At 44.0% G+C, this 12,291-nt stretch overlaps 1 protein-coding gene and 1 non-coding gene across 19 annotated transcripts in view; both read right to left on the reverse strand.

The window, feature by feature from the left end:
• Nucleotides 1-12,291, reverse strand: part of PCBP3 (poly(rC) binding protein 3) — a 114,443-nt gene that overhangs the window by 86,855 nt on the left and 15,297 nt on the right. For 13 of the 18 annotated variants that reach the window (XM_053286253.1, XM_053286252.1, XM_053286249.1 and 10 more), the window contains exons 1-2: nt 9,349-9,425; nt 3,134-3,326 (exon numbers count right to left, since the gene is read on the reverse strand). The exons of 3 other annotated variants lie outside the window; for them this stretch is intronic. The gene's annotated coding sequence lies outside the window, so the exon portion shown is untranslated. 2 more of the 18 variants (XM_053286236.1, XM_053286237.1) reach the window with 2 other exon arrangements.
• On the reverse strand, nt 249-367 carry LOC128341403 (5S ribosomal RNA). Its single transcript, XR_008314406.1, has one exon. It is a non-coding gene; the product is annotated as a 5S ribosomal RNA (ribosomal RNA).

A 12,291-nucleotide genomic window follows, 5' to 3' on the forward strand; every position in this document is an offset into this window, starting at 1 on the left:
TATTGTCTTCATAGACTGGCAGCGGCTTCTCCAAGGTTGCAGGCAGGAGTCTCTCTCAGCCCTATCTTGGAGAAGCCAGGGAGGGAACTTGAAAACTTCTGCTCTTCCCAGAGCGGCTCCATCCCCTGAGGGGAATATCTTGCAGTGCTCACACATCAAGTCTCCCCTTCAGATGCAACCAGGGCAGACCCTGCTTAACTATGAGGACAAGTCATGCTGTCTACCACAAGACCAGCTCTCCTCTCCCAAGCCTACAGCACCCAGTATTCCCAGGCGGTCTCCCATCCAAGTACCAACCAGGCCTGACCCTGCTTAGCTTCCGAGATCAGATGAGATTGGGTGCGTTCAGGGTAGTGTGGCCGCAGGCATGAGGAGTTATATTAATAGGTCTCTATTAGGAGCCAGAATTGTTCAGTTGTTGTTTGGGTATGTTGTTCTGTCTCTCTCAGTATGTGATGTTTAGTTTCTTAATAAATCTTTATTTGTTTTTGAACTCAACCTACTGTCTCCAGATAACCTCTTGGACTACACTTCTTTACCACCAAAGCGTACTCTGCAGTGTTAGGATTTTAATGTTTCTCTCCACACCCTGGCTGAACCAGTTTGCCAGACAGCAGACTGGTCCAAATTCGGACCGCAGTCTGTGCTCACCCCTAGCACTGGGTGATGATGTCGGCCTGTGTGCCAGCACTTTGCTGGTGCTGAAGAGGGCAAAGAGAGGGAGGCGAGCAGGGGCGTGGAAGAAGGGAGGCAGGTGGGTGGAGGCTGGTGGCAGAGGCTAGCAATAGTGGTGGCCATGGTGGGAGCAGGAGGTGCCAAAAAACTAGTCATGGGCTGGCACCCATGCCATTATGCTAGAATGAGATAATACAGCTATGCCAAAATGTCTAAATTGCCTTTTTCTGTCACCTTATCTGTCCATGGTCATTTGCCCAAACTGTTTTTCTCCCCGCCCAGCTTCAATATTGCAAATGGAGACAATCTGGAAGAAAAGGTCCGCATCCCACTAAAAACAATACAGTGCAGATGACATCCACATCTGGATGTGAATCCAATTTATGCTCATGGGTCCTTCCAGTCCAGAGAAGGTGGTTTGTTTACAGCATGGTCAAATAGTGGATTCTATTTAAGTAAGTGTCAAAAGCTCTTGATTATTTTTTTATTAAGAAGTGCTCCAGTTACTGTACTGTGCTGGCAAATGGTTTTAGCTGAAGCCTCAGCTGCCCCACTTAATATGCCCATCAGAGGAAAAGCTTGGGAACAGAAAATACAGCTTTGATTTATTGTGTTTAACAGTTCAGTACTCACATCATCTAGTGTGTAGCCCAAGCTAGCAGAAACTGACAGAGCTTATTAGAGTTTATAATCCTACAAGAAGACTTCACAATAAATTATTGCCTTGGGGTAGGGGGAGGAAAAGAAAATTCTACAGGAAGAATTTGGATTAGGCCACAATTTGATAAAAGCAAGACACATACCTGTGTTATGTAAAGAGACTAAAATATTCTGGTTTGATATTCCCTCAATCTAAAGCAGATTGGGGGAATATATACAACGCAAGCTTAAAACACATCTTTTTTATTACTAAGGGTCAATATTCTCATTTAAACCCTCATACAAGAGGGGTTTTGAAAACACGTGTGTGATGGCAACTCCATGTGGCAATCATAACATGGTATTGCATTTCATCACCGAATATCTTGGTCACATTATTGATTGATTGGATTGGATTGGATTGGATTTCTATACCGCCCTTCCAAAAATGGCTTATGGCGGTTTACATTAAGACATTGAGAGTCTTCAAGGTAGTATCAGCCTCCATAGGGGTGGAGACTCTTCAAGCTGTCAGGACCATCTATTTGGTGAGGGGCTCTTAGAAATTATTGCCAGCTTGTAGAATCTGACAGAATTCTGCCAGACAGAAGCATTCCTAGGGCTTCCCAGAACTGTAGTGTGAGGATCAGCTTAAGTCATTGATTAAAAAGACCTGTTTACAGTTCAGATTTCATCTGACATATTTTCAATTGGTCAAGTTTGTTCACAGTGAGTTACACTTTGGTCCACTTAGTCCCAAACTGAAGTCAAACTTCAGCTGGCCAGGATTTTGAAACATGGGGAGAAAAACCCTGGGTTCAGTGTCTGCCTCTACAGATGAACACTGAGTGTGGGGAAAGCAGAAGAGCAACTGGCCATGGAGCGTATTAGCACAGAGTGTCTGGATAGCCAACATGCTCCCATTCCCCTGTACCCAGGTTCAAAATGCCTGACCAGGATTTAGGATTAATGTAAAGGCCTTGCTGAGACTACTTGACCGTAGAAACATAGTGATCCAAGGCACTCTTTCAGCACTAATACTTGAAATTGTTTCTTGTTGTCAACCGCCCAGAGACGTGAGTTTTGGGAGGTATAGAAATAAGTTAAATAAATAAATAAATAAATAAATAAATAAATAAATGTTTCTTAGATGTTTTGAGTGAGTACTTGATACAAAAACAGGTGCAACTAGAAGTGAGTGCCACAAAAGGAGGTTAGGGATTGAAGCAGAAACAGCTGCATAGCTAAGTTATTGGGCCATGAATAAGGAATCTGATTCCTCTAACGAAATAAATAACATACATTCCGATTTAGAAAAATTCAGACAATGGCCGTTTCCATTGAAAATGTGTTTTAGGTTGGGCTTTCTTCCTGGAAGGGCCATTTCTTTTGTTCTTAATACTGTAGAGACCTCAGCAGAAGCTACATGCAGACAGCGAGATTGGTCAGTGTGACAAGCTGAAACTAAGCATTGTGGCAAATGGATTCCACACTGGCTGCTCCCTTCCTATACTGAATAGTTCCATGAATACTCATTAGATGGGCTGAAGTTGCTGCTACCACCGCAATTTTAACTTTATAGCCTGCTTCACTCCAGCAAGGTTTTCATGACTATGGGGGGAAAAACTGTGGGAAAACCTCATATATCTCAAAGTGGGTGGACTCCATAGTAGCTTAAAGAATCTTGTGGGGGTATGTGAGAATTAGGATAAAGGGATGTGTGCTTTCAGGCACATATCCCCCAACTCCAATTTCACCAGGAACATTCCCATATAGCATGGAGAGGTGAAGCTATAAATACACTGCTTCTCATACTCACTCAGGTTTGGAGCTGGAACTGGAGTGCTGTAATTGTAGAAGGAAAATTACAGCGGCTTAAATTCTCCACGGGGCTAGGACAACAGAAGATGGGAGAATGTACACCTCTGCAGTCCCAGCAGAGGAGAGCAATGGCACAGGTTTGCTGCTCTCTCTTCCCTCCAGATCGAGTCTTCATGTGCACAAATCTGTTCCTGAGAGGTGCATGATAATGTAAACTAGGGTTCTGCACAAATTGATTTTTTTGTTTCAATTTGTACCCAAATTTGTTTTGGGTCCGAATCTCCACCTCCCCCCCGAATCACCCCAGATTCTATTTGTACCCAAATTTTCTGAATACGAATCCAAATCAATTCAGGTTGAAAAGGGGGGGGGGGGGTAGTGCCCATTGGGTGGAAGCTACCACCCAAATTTCAAAGAAATTGGACAAAGGGGTGATTTTAAAAGAATTGTTGAAGGCGCGTCTTTAAGCTTTTTCACATAGGAATAATTTCCTACCAGAGAATCTACTCTCAGAAGAACACCTCAGAAACAACAAAACCCAGTGCCCCATTGGCTTGTGGGTTTGGGGGTGATTGGCACCCTATGTGCACTACACTACCACTTGCTCTGGTCCACCCTGGTACCCCCCAAGTGGAGTTATGGGGCTGCTGAAATTCTCTATTATTCCCTATGGGGGAGAGAGCTTCAAACACACAAACTTCAGAAATTCTTTTAAAATCACCCCTTTCACCATTTTCCTTGAAATCTGGGTGGTAGCAGGCACCAATTGGGGCACTACCACCTGACCCACTCCTCTGCCCCCCCAACCCATTTTCTGCCCTGAATCTGCCCCAAAGACATGCCAACTTCAAAAATCTTTTTAAAATCACCCCTTTGCCCAATTCCTTTGAAATTTGGGTGGTAGCTTTCTTGCAGCCATTAGGCACTACCACCCACCTCTAGGCCACCCTGGTACTCCCCGCACTGGGAGTTATAACTAAGCCTGATGAAATCCCTATTATTCCCAATGGGAAAATGTTTGAAGATACACCAACTTCAAAAATTGTTTTAAAATCACCACTTTGCCCAATTTCTTTGAAATTTGGACGGTAGCTTCCACCCATTGGGCACTACAACCCAACCCACCTTGGCTACAAAATGGAGGTCCGAATCTCCAATTTTTTTGGGTCCAAATCTGAGGTGATTTGTTTTGTACCTGAATCTGGGCAATTCAGCACAGGGGTGATTTGTTTTGTCTACAAATCACCCGAATCGGCCAGATTTGGGTACAAATCATTTTGTATCTGAATCATTTTGCACATCCCTAATGTAAACCACTATTTTTTATCACCTTCCTCAAACCCTCCCCTACTACTCTACAGCCTTCTGATTTGTATATAAAACATGAAAGCCCTCAGGGACATTATAAGACCACCAGTAACATTATAGATTCATCTTGTTCAGGGTTTGTTGCTAGCACTATTGCTATGGAGTTCTGATTCAGGGCTACTGCCAAGAGATTAGCTGGAACATAGTTCAACTTTGGGGGTCCTAGAGATGTGATGGTCCAGGAAAGAAATGGAAAAATTGGGGATGGAAGGATTTCTTCCATGTTCTACCCAAGCCCAGAGGTGGAAAAACAGGAAATTTTGGAAAATTTGAGAAAATGAAATTTTTTCCCCATACAATTATGCATGAAATAGTATACAAGACCTATTTTTAATAATATTGTTATCGCTTCCTGCTCATTGCTCTTTCAAGACGCTGTCTCACAACTATGTGATATGAAAGTGTTTTATATAAGATAATGAAAAATATGAGATATTTACCATGCTAATCATGCATAATATAGAAAGAAAGAAAGAAAGAAAGAAAGAAAGAAAGAAAGAAAGAAAGAAAGAAAGAAAGACTGATTGTTTAAGTGCTGTCAAGTCAGTGTTGACTCTTAGCGACCACATAGATAGATTCTCTCCAGGATGATCTGTCTTCAACTTGGCCTTTAAGATCTCTCAGTGGTGCATTCATTGCTGTCATAATCGAGTCCATCCACCTTGCTGCTGGTGGTCCTCGTCTTCTCTTTCCTTCAACTTTCCCCAGCATTATGGACTTCTCAAGGGAGCTGAGTTTTCACATAATGTGTCCGAAGCCTGATAGTTTGAGCCTGACCATTTGTGCCTCAAGTGAAAATTCTGGATTGCTTTCTTCTATGATCCATTTGTTTGTTTTCCTGGCTGTCCATAGTATCCTCAAAAGTCTCTTTCAGTAGCAAAGTTCAAAAGCGTCAATATTTTTTCTATCTTGCTTCTTCAAAGTCCAGCTTTCGCATCCATAGAGTGTCAGGGGGAAAACCATTGTCCGAACAATTCTAATATTTGTAGGTATAGACACGTCATGGCATCTAAATATCATTTCCAAGGCTTTCATTGCAATCCTACCAAGTGCTAGTCTGTGGTGTATATCTTGACTGTTGGATCCTTTACTGTTGATGGTCTATCCTAAAAGGCAGAAGCTATCCACCACTTCAGTGTGTTCATTATCAATTCTGAGGCTGGTTGCTGTACCCGTTCTCATTTAGTCTTTACATTTAGTCGTAGTCCCATTTTTTCACTGTGCACCTTGACTTGCAGATCATCCGCATTCTCAGCTATCAGAATGATGTTATTAGCATAGTGCAGGTTATTGAAGTTTCTTCCTCCAACTCATCATCTTCCAATCCAGCTTCTCTCAGTATATATTCAGCATATAAATTGAATAAATAAGGAGAGAGTATACAGCCTTGTCTTACTCCTTTGCCGATCTGGAACCAGTCTGTTTCACCATGTTCCATAGGACTGTGGTTTCCTGTCCTGTGTATAAGTTTCTCATGAGAACAAAGAGATGTTCTGGGACTCCCATTTTCCTAAGGATATTCCACAACTTGACATGGCCGACGCAATCAAAGGCTTTTCTGTAGTCAATAAAGCACATATTGACTTCTTTTTGGTATTCTTTGGCTTTCTCAATTATCCAACATGCATCAGCAATAATGTCTCTTGTTTCTTGGCCTTTTCTGAAACCAGCTTGAACATCCAAGCATTTCCCTTTCTACATAGGTCTCTACTCTGTGTTGGATGATACTGAGCATTATTTTGCTAGCATGTGAAATTAAGGATATTGTGCGATGGTTTGCGCAAGAACTTAAGGTCTTTACAGATGTCATTGTAGTACTGTTCCTTGTCTCTTCTAACAGCTTTCTGAAATTCCCTATTAAGTTCCTTCATGAGGTCTTTATATTTCTTGACTTTGGCTTCTCTCCTCTACTTGGCAATTTCCACCATCTGTTCTGACATCCATTTTGCTTTCTTCTGTTTCTTGGTCTTTGGCAGTCTCTTTTCACATTCGTCCTTGACAACTTCTTAGATTTTATTTCACAGTTCCTCTGGTTCCCTATCAATGAGGTTCAGAACTTCAAAGCGGTTGCTGATATTCTCCTTGAAAATGGTGGATACATTCTCAAGATTATATAGTGGAAACTGGATAGCTTTGTTTTCCCGCTTTAGCTTGACCTGGAGCTTGCACACGAGCAGTTCATGATCTGTTCTACAATCGGCCCCCGGTCACGTCTTAGCTGTTATAACTGAACTCTTCAACCTCCTTGCACCAATAATGTAATCAATTTGACCACATAGCACTCAAGTACTGTCATTGCTATAGTATATGCTTCCTGACTATGAAAGCTACACTGTTCCTTCTTTGTTTTTCGTGTCCTGAGTAGTAAACGGTATGATTTTCTGACTGAAAGTGTCCTATTTCAGTCCATTTTAATTTGCTGATGCCAAAGATGTCAATCTGTAGTCGGTTCATTTCATTTTTCACTGTGTCGAGCTTTCGCATATTCATGCTTATTATATTCCACGTACCCACTGTAATTCTGTCTTTGCAGCTTTGGATTTTCTGTCTTGGCTGCATGGCAACATCCACTAGATGTCCAAAAGGCTTTAGCCTAACCGCATCATAAACACCTTGGGTACTCTGAGAGATCCTCAGCTCTTCCTCAGTAGCATGTTGAGTACCATCCGACCTGAAGGGCACATCATCTGGCACTACATTAACAGTCACTCTATCTTGTCTATTCATGTGGTTTTCTTGGTAAAATACAGGAGTGGTTTACCACTGCCTTCTCCCACACAGTATGAAATGATGCCTTTGTCATTTTCACTAAAGTGACCATCCTTCCTATATCACTGCTGCCCAATATAGGTGCCTGCTTGCTTTAGCTGGGTAGCTGGGATGACCTTCGCACCTTGGGTGACTATACTGGGAGTATACCTCCCAGCGTACTTGACTCATCCCTCCCAGGAACACACACATACCCCCGCCACAATGAGGCAGCTTAGCAGGACTTGTGGAGGGGTGCATAATACATAGCAATCCAAATCACAGATGCGTTTCAGCCTTTGCCCTTCAATGAACACTCTGGGCCCTTTCTCACAATCCTGTGAGCGGGCTTGAGGGCGGGCAGCAAGGAAGGCTGCAGGAGCTTACATTCCCCACAGAAGATCCTGCTGCTGCCTCTGGGCATGCAGATTGTGCACCCAGACATTCTGTCTGGAAGTGTCGAATTGTGGGGATCAGGACATGCTGTCCCGGTCGCCGGAAATCCCACAATGCCCACATTGTGGGACCCTCCCACCCACCCCGTTTGGCCAAGAGCACTGCAGTGTCTTCACACTCGCAGCAAGCAGCTGGTGCTGATACACAAGCAGTTAGATGTGGTTACAGGCGTGAGCGTGCCCTTAACCTCGGCCAACTGGCAGGCTTCTTTAGCAAGTTTGCTGCCAAGGCACTGCTGGGATCCACGCAGATCTCAGCGGTTCTTACATGCAGCCTAACTCGAGCTGGGCGTCCCTAGCTAGGGTTAGGCTGCATGTGAGAACAGCCTCACTGTCATCTTTACTAGAAAAACACATAGACTTAAGCCCTTCCTAAGTCCCTTTTTTGCTTGTGAATTGTTGCCTGGTTTCCTCTGACTTGCTTTCTCCTTTGATGTGAAGCATATCCTCCTGATCTGGCCCCTGTCCATCTTGGAGATATTTTCATTGCAAAGAACTGGGATGCTGCCTTTGACAATATTACAGGGCAACAATCAGCCTATTGCCTTGCCTGCTTGTGTGGAGAGAATTAAGAGGGCACATGCTGCAAGACGCTTGTTGTAGGTAGCAAAGTCTCAGGAGAAACAAACATGTAAATTGGGTCGCTTGGAATCTGCCTCCTCCTGATCCCATCCAATCCCACTTTGACACCAAGATCCAGACACAGAAGTAAATAAACTGGCTCTTACAATTTGATCTCTAGCACTAAATGTATTTCTAAATATTGTTGAATATTCTTTAGGGATGTGCAAACAGTTCGAGTGGGGTTCGGTTCTATGTTGAACCGGTTTGGTTCTGGGGTTGAACCGACCCCCCCTCCATTTGGTCCAACCTCGGACCAACCCCCACCTCGGGGGGTTCATGGTTTTGGGGGGGGATTTTTTTAAACCTCTAGCCCCTTTGGGGGGCTTCCTCTAGGCCGTGGGGAGGGGGGGCTGTGAAGGTTCCCCCTCCCCCTGCTGGCCTCATTAATCACCACCTCGGCCTGTTTTTGTTTTTGTTTTAAGTCTGCGTGCATGTGTAAATGGCCTCTACAAGGCCCTGGGCCATGCCAGGCCTCACAGAGGCCATTTGTGCACATGCGGCGACAGGCAAAATGGCCACCACGCCACCATACGGAGTTCTGAACAGGCCAAAAAAAGGGTTTAAAATGGGCTGTGGTGCTGATTAATGAGGCCAGCAGGGGAGAGGGGGAACCTTCACGGACTCCCCACCCCCGCAGCCTAGAGGAAGGTCCGGACTGAAACCGAACCTGGCCACCCAGTTCTGTGCACATCCCTAGTATTCTTATGTCATTTAGGAACAAAAGAAAACCCCTGCTGGATCAGGCCCAAGGCACCCTGTTTCACACAGTAGCCTACCAGATGACTCTGGGAAGCCCACAGGCAAGAGTTAAGGGCATGCCCTCTCTCCTGCAACTAGTATTTAGAGGCATCTTGCCTCTGAGGCTGGAGATGGCCCACAACATCAGACTAGTAGCCATTGATAGATCTGTGCTCCATGAATCTGTCTAAGTCCCTTTTAAAGCCATCCAGCCTGATGGTTGTCACCACATCTTGTGGGAGAGAATTTCATAGGTTGACTCCTGGCATTTTCATCATACCTGAGTTACCAAAATGGAACTGTACTCAAAGGAAACCTCACAGACCAGTCCTTGTAAAAGAAGCATGTCAGATATTTGGCACATACCATGAGAATCAAGGGGTTTCTACCACAACATCTGTTTACAACAAAGGAAGCTGCTACCTTACAGCCACAGATTAACCTATGAAGGTGCTATATACTACGCCCGCTGTCTGCTGCCAACTGGTAGTGGCTCTCCAGGCTGAGGCAGAGGTCTTTTCCAGCCTGCATATCCACAAGCCTTTTAACTGGAGATTGAGTCAGGGTCTTGCAGATGCAAACCACATTCACCCGCTGAGCTATGGCAGCTCCCAGATACAGGCAATATCGGCGCAATCCTTTTATTTAAAAGAAGAAATGCCAGGAGTCAGTCCTGTCTGGTAACCAGTAACCAGACCTGATTTCGATGCCATGCCATGAAACCTAAGGTGTATGCTGTGATTCTAGCTAGCTGAATGATTGCTACTAGCTGAATGACTACCAGTTGTGATTCTTTAGGAAAACACACATATTCAGAGACATTCACCTCAACACACTGTGAATAAAAATTTGTTTTTAAAAGCACACAGATTTTGTAATTTAAATTAGATTTTTTTATTTTTAAAGCTTCAGCTATAAGTTTCTCTTTTTTAAAAATAATCTGGTTTAAAATGAAACCTGGATTTATTGCAAACAAAACTGAACATTTGTCCCATTAAAACTGAACATGTGTCCCATTTATTTACTTATAAAAGGCTGCTTTACTCTGTAAAGAAACAAATGGGGGGGGCATATTTGCCAGTCATCATGCAGCATAATAGTTCATGTACTTATATTATAGCTTGAACCTGGAGGCCAAGGGATACTGACAAGTCACCACAGTGTCATCTGAATGACCTTTTACTCTTGCGTTACACTTCGTCTTTTATGCAACTGGCTCAGAATCAATAAAGGTAAAGTGTGCCCTCGAGTCAGTGTCGACTCCTGGTGACCACAGAGCCCTGTGGTTTTTCTTTGGTAGAATACAGGAGGGGTTTGCCATTGCCATCTCCCGTACAGTATGAGATGATGCCTTTCAGCATCTTCCTATATTGCTGCTGCCCAATATAGGTGCTTCCCATAGTCTGGGAAACATACTAGCAGGGATTCGGTACTCTAAGTAAAAATATTTATGAGCCTATCTATCAAAGAGCATGGATGTGTACCTTCCATCTCACAGACAAATACTGATCTGCCCAGTAACTACTTTTTATGATGGTGGGATACACCATCATAATTTACGGTGGGATGATGGGATACACCATCATAATTTAAGATACACCATTTATGATGGTGGATTCAGCAAAGCAATTACAATGCAGAAAAAAATGGGCAGCCTGGAAAAGAAAGGAATACTGGAAAATCCTTTTGCCAGGTTAAAAAGGGGGATGTGGCAATTATACGCAATGCAAGAAAAAGCTGCCAGAATGTCAGAATGAAGATGTCAGAATGCAGCAACATTAAAACAATGGGGTTGTGCACAGAACCTTGCTGGGGAGGGCGGACTGCAGGGAAGGTAGGAGCTGCCTTCCCCAACAGACAAGCAGCTGCCATCCACCCCTCCACCACACTACACACACTCATGAGTGATGATGCCGCAAAGTGAGATGCTGGGAGCGGGAGGACTTCCCCTTACTGCATCCCAGGGTGCTTGCTTGGTGCAGCCACTCCTTCCCCCGGCTCGCTGCCAGAAATGGTGGAGGACTGGGGGGAAGCCTTTTAACCCAGGGGCGGTCACCCTGACAGTCGCCAACCTATGGTTTACTTAACCCCGGCTAAAAGCCAGGCTAAAAACCCAGACTTTTTGTGGGGTCAGCACTGGAATCCGGCTTGCTCCTGGTGCTTCACATGTGCAGCCTAGCCCTAGCCTGGGTTAGGCTGAGTGTATGAATACCCTCAATATGTTTTAATGGTTATAAAACATATTGCAGCCAATTAGTATGCACTTTTCAAAAGTATCTAAATAAATGGAAAGTTTTGATTTGAATCAATAATTTAAATCTGACTTTCCCCCTTCGTTATTTAAATGTTGGTTTAAAGCAGACCTGCTCAACAGGCCCTCCAGCTGTTTTTGGACTACAACTCCCATAATCTCCAGCCACAGTGGCCAATAGCCAGGGATTATGGGAGTCGTAGGCCAACATCTGAAGGAGGGGCGAAGTTGAGCAGCCCTGGTTTAAAGGCTGCCACTCCCAAATTGGTATATTTTAATTTCAACTTAAAATTATTTCAACTTAAAATATCTATTCAGAAAAGTTAATTAGTGGAATTCCAGACCTGCTCCACCGCTCCAGTAGCAGATACAGTATATATAGTCCAACTACTGCCCCTTCACAGATAGCATGGTATCTAAAGCATCAGTGCCTGAAGCTTTCCAGTCTGAATTTTAAAATCTGAATCTCACAACTTCTTTGCTGAGCCCCAAGGCAGTTTGTTCCATTATGGAACTGCTTTCATGCTTTTGAAATGGTTTAACTTAAATCCATGTTTTTATTTGTCTAGTAAACCCCCCCCCCCCCTCTCTCTCTCTCTTTATATTCTGAGATTTTTCAGTATTACATGTAATACTGAAAAATCTCTGCTTTGTTTTTTTGGACAGCTTTGACTGTCTCCCAAGTTTATAGCTCTGACAGCCAAACTACACTTTATGCTAACTGAAGCATTAAGAAGCAGACTAACACTGGAAATGCCTCTTCTTTAATAAAAGTTTGCATGGGGAGTGGTTTATCACCATGGACCCAGATCAGGAACATGGCATGTAACCCTTTCCCCTGAGCCATTTCCAGGGGTGTAGCTAGGGGAGAGGGGGCTGTGTTCATCCCTCTCTCTGGTGGCGCCCCAGAGTGAGGGAGATAATGAAGAAAATAGAGAGGGGTGGACCTGGAGGCCCCTCAGGAGCCGTGGG

Source organism: Hemicordylus capensis, chromosome 1 (assembly GCF_027244095.1).
Source record: "Hemicordylus capensis ecotype Gifberg chromosome 1, rHemCap1.1.pri, whole genome shotgun sequence".
NCBI classification, from domain to species: domain Eukaryota; kingdom Metazoa; phylum Chordata; class Lepidosauria; order Squamata; family Cordylidae; genus Hemicordylus; species Hemicordylus capensis.